At 37.0% G+C, this 4832-nt stretch overlaps 1 pseudogene; it reads right to left on the reverse strand.

Moving 5' to 3' along the window:
• Positions 1–1311: 1311 nt before the first annotated feature.
• Positions 1312–2336, reverse strand: LOC129523589 (histone-lysine N-methyltransferase SETMAR-like; annotated as a pseudogene).
• Between the last annotated feature and the right edge of the window lie 2496 nt (positions 2337–4832).

The following is a 4832-nucleotide window of genomic DNA, read 5'->3' on the forward strand; positions in this document are numbered from 1 at the left end:
CTGAGGCGAGGTGACTAAGTCATGGGGGCGGTTTCCCCCGTGCTGTTCTCATGAGAGTGAATGAGTTCTCATGAGATCTGATGGTTTCAAGGTATATGGTGGTTCCCCTTTCTCTCTGTCTCTCTGGCCTGCCACCATGTGAGGAAGGTCCTTGCTTTCCCTTTGCCTTCCACCATGATTGTAAGTTTCCTGAGGCTTCCCCAGCCATATGGAACTGTGAGTCAATTAAGCCTCTTTGCTTTATAAATTACCCAGTCTTAAGTAGTTCTTTATAGCAGTGTGAAAACAGACCAATACAGCAAGCCACATTTTGTAAGCCTCACACTGTCATCATTACATAAAGAGAATTGTGAAAAGACTAAGTAGAAAGACAGAATGTAACAATTTAAAAGAGCATGTAGTATGGAGTTACAGACCTCAATTAGACTTTAACAGCTATGTGTGTTTGGGCAAGTAGCTTAACTTTGAACCTGTTTTTCTAATGTAATGGGAATAATGTTATCTAATCTCACTGGAATTATTGATTTAAATTGTATGCGAAACACTTAGCATAGTGACCAGCACATGGTATTCCTCAACAATTGGTAAATATTAATGTTTTTAATTATAAACCATCAACCATCTACTTAAGCCAGATAGTCTAAATATATAAATGTTAAAATGACAGCAAACGATCCTGCCCCGTGTCCACCAATGACAAGTGAGTTTCCTCCTCCAAGGAAAGCTGCTGGAAACATCAGAACCCTCCATCCCCCAGGCAAGAAGGTAATTGTTGGAGGTTTATCTTGTAAGAGATATTCCTCCTGCCACCACTAGAGCAGACTTCATCTTCTTTCTCTGGGTGTCTCATAGGAATTTCTCTCAGTTACTGCAGAACTCTGTTATGTCACTTCAACAAAAGGCTTTCCCAATAAACATATATTTCCCTTTGATGTGACTCATGACTTCTCTGTGCCTACAAGATATTGCAGCTTCAAAAGGCATCTCTGTGTCTGTTGCTTGAGTGTTTATTGTCTCAAGGGGCCCTCAGATGATTTATAAACTAGGTTATATTTAAGAGAAAAAAAGATATTTGTAAAATCCACATTTGGAATGCTACAGGACATCTATAGGATATTTTAAGTTTTAGGAGAAATCAGAAACCAGATAACTCCAGAAAAGAACTGAATAAGCCTGTCAATCTCACCTGTCTCCCATAACGTCATAGTAAGAAACCAGTCCAGAGATAATTCTATTAGGTTGGTGCAAAAGTAACTGCGATTTGTGGCCAGGAATCTTAAATCATTGTAACTAGGCTCAAACACATCCTTATTAATCAAAAAAGGAATTATTACAATCAACACATTTTTGCCAACAAGAAATAAGTTTGTTTATTCCTGTGGCATAAAAATCCATGCTTTGGGATTCGACAAACTCTTGGAAAGCATTTTCTGCATCCTGCTGGTTGTAGAAGTGTTTTCCCTGCAAGAGTTGTTGAGATGCTGGAAGAAGTGGTAGTCAGTTGGTGAGAGGTCAGGTGAATATGGCGGGTGAGGCAAAACTTTATAGCCCAATTTGTTCCACCTTTGAAGCATTGGTTGTGCCATGTGTGGTCGCGTGTTGTGCAGAATTGGGCCCTTTCTGTTGATCAATGCCAGCTGCAGGTATTGCAGTTTTTGGTGCATCTCATTGATTTGCTGAGCATACTTCTCAGATGGACTGGTTTCACTGGGAATCAGAAAGCTGTAGTGGATCAGACCTGCAGCAGACCACCAAACAGTGACCATGACCTTTTTTTGGTGCAAGTTTGGCTTTGGAAAGTGCTTTGGAGCTTCTTCTCAGTCCAACCACTAAGCTGATCATTGCCGGTTGTCATATAAAATCCATTTTTCATTGCATGTCACAATCCGATCAAGAAATGGTTTCCTGTTGTTGTGTAGAATAAGAGAAGATGACACTTTAAAATGACAATGTTTTAAATTTTTGCTCAGCTCCTGAGGCACCGACCTATTGAGCTTTTTCACCTTTCCAATTTGCTTCAAATGCTGAAAGACTGTAGAACGGTTGACGATGAGTTCTTCTGCCACTTCTCTTGTAGTTGTAAGAGGATCAACTTCGATGATTGCTCTCAGTTGGTCATTGTCAACTTCCAGTGGCCGACAACTATGCTCCTTATCTTCAAGGCTCTTTTCTCCTTTGCAAAACTTCTTGAACCACTACTGCACTGTACATTCATTAGCAGTTTCTGGGCCAAATGTGTTGCTGATGTTGCGAGTTGTCTCCACTGCTTTGCCACCCATTTTGAACTCGAATAAGAAAATTGCCTGAATTTGCTTTTTGTCTAACATCATTTCCATAGTCTAAAATAAACATAAAATAAACAGCAAGTAATGTCATTAGCCAAAAAAAAAAGTGAGAAATGCTTACTAAAATGATGTATAGAAGAACTATACACTAACCATATTTATTTAAGAATGTACTCCAATATCAAACGGCAGATTTTAACAATGCAAAAACTACAATTACTTTTGCACTCACCTAATATGTTCTTTTATCTGGATTTGTATGTATTTTCTGGGATAAAGAGTAACAGACAGACTAGTATATTAGTGACACAATTTACTAGCTACATAATCTTGGACAAATTACTTGACCTCTCTGAATCTTACTTTTCTCATCTGTAAAATGGGTATTTGGAAACATGCTATGATATTTGAGGTTTTCTTCAGAAAGGGAAGATACACTCTTCAAAGCCAGTCCTCCTCTTTTCCTTTGCAGTGCTGGACTATTATTATACTTTATCAAATATTTCAACTTAACAGAGATGGCCGGGGCTGGGCAGAGAGCTGTGGATGTATAAAGAAGAAGAAGGCTTTGCTACAGAGAGCCAGGTCATTGTCTAAGACTTTGATGTTAACTTATAAAAACTTTTAAGAAAAACTATAATTTCAAAATTTTCTGAAGTTATTTGGGGAAAAAAGTGTCTACAATCTTCAAAAACAAGCTTAGATTTCATCAGGCATGTAGGCTTCATTCCCGTATTATTATTTAAATAATAACTAGACAAACATCCCTGGTATGTTAAATAATTTGAAAAATTTCAGGTGACATGGATACACCAAAAAGAAAAATTAAGTGATATTAAAAAATAAATGACTGGAATTTTGCCCCATGAAGGACAGAATGTTGGGAACAGACCAATGCTTCTTCTAAAACAAGTAATAAATCAAGATGAAATGTAAGAATAATTGGCTTAAAGGCAATGGAGATCTGCTGAAGCCATGAGGACCTGAAGGTCTGAGGCTTTGGAGAGGGCAGAACCACAGGGAGGTGAGCCGAAAATGCGCTGCTGCTTTTTTCCTGTGGCCATTTGACTGATTATGGGCAAGAACAAGAGGCTGAGAATCTACCCTTGCTCAAGTAAAGAAACATCTTTAGGTGACAGAAAAATGGACAGGGCTTTGTGTGGTCTTAAAGGTTTGGAATGAAAAATTGGAGACCTGGGAACCTCAAACATCATACAGCTTCCCTCTCAAGAAGTCTGTTAAATTCTGAAGCTCTGTGAGGCAGCAGGCTAAAAATCTAAGAAGAAAACATTTGAGCAGAATTTTCTGCAGTCTTGTGCTGAGAAAACAAAGAGTAGAGTTTAAGGCCTACTAGTGGAACACACCAGGCCTTCAGTTAATAGCCTTGAAGAGCTATATGGTAGAAACAATGGCGAATCAAAAGTAGACTGAGCTTTATAAAACTTGCAAAAATAGCTGATATTCATCTCAGTGCCTGATTGGATTACAGGGATCAGCCTCTTCCTTTCTCTTCCTAGAAAAGGGAAGAATAAACCTCTTTTGGAGCTGTATGTTTAAAAGATAGAAGAAAAATTTGATAATTTTAGCAAAGAACTGAAAATTATAAAAAAATTGGAAATAAAAATATTAAAAGTTAAAATATTCTGGAATTTAAGGAATTCAGTATCTGAAATTACAAACAGACAGAAGCAGATAGGCGTGACAGGAAACAGGATTAGTGAACTAGAGTAGGTCATTAGAAAATATTCAAATTAAAGCACCAAAAGAAAAGAAAATACAGTCATGTGTCAATTAGTGATGGGGAAATGTTGTAAGAATGTTCTGAGAATGATGGAGATCCATTCCAAGAAATGCATCATTAGGTGATTTTGTCATTTCACGAACATCATAGAATGTACATACACAACCCTAGATGGCAGAGCCTACTACATACTTAGACTACGTGGAATAGCCTATTGCTCATAGTTACTGTACTGAATACTGTAGACAACTGTAGCACAATGGTATTTGTATATCTTTACATATCTAAGCATAGAAAAGTTCCAGTAAAAATGTGGTATAAAATATTTTTTAAAAGAGTACACCTGTGTAGGGCACTTGCCATGAATGGCACTTAAAGGACTGGAAGTTTCTCTGGGTGAGTCAGTGAGTGGTGAGTTACTGTGAAGGCCTAGGACATTACTGTACACTACTGCAGAGTATAACACTGTACATTTAGGCTACATTACATTTATTTTAAAATTTCTCTTTTTTCAATATTAAGTTAACTTTAGTTTACCATAAATTTTTTGTTCCATAAACTTTTATATTTTTTAAAACTGCTTGACTCTTTTATAATAATGCTTAGCTTAAAACACAAACACATTGTACAGCTGTACAAAAATATTTTCTTTATTTCTATCATTATTCTATAAGCATTTTTCTATTTTTAAAATTATTTGTTATTTTTAACTTTTAGAAATTTTTTGTGAAAAATGAAGACAGAAACACACACATCGGCCTAGGCCTACACAGGGTGAGGACCCTCAGTATCACTGTCTTCCACCT

Source organism: Gorilla gorilla, chromosome 6, assembly GCF_029281585.2.
Source record: "Gorilla gorilla gorilla isolate KB3781 chromosome 6, NHGRI_mGorGor1-v2.1_pri, whole genome shotgun sequence".
NCBI classification, from domain to species: Eukaryota; Metazoa; Chordata; class Mammalia; order Primates; family Hominidae; genus Gorilla; species Gorilla gorilla.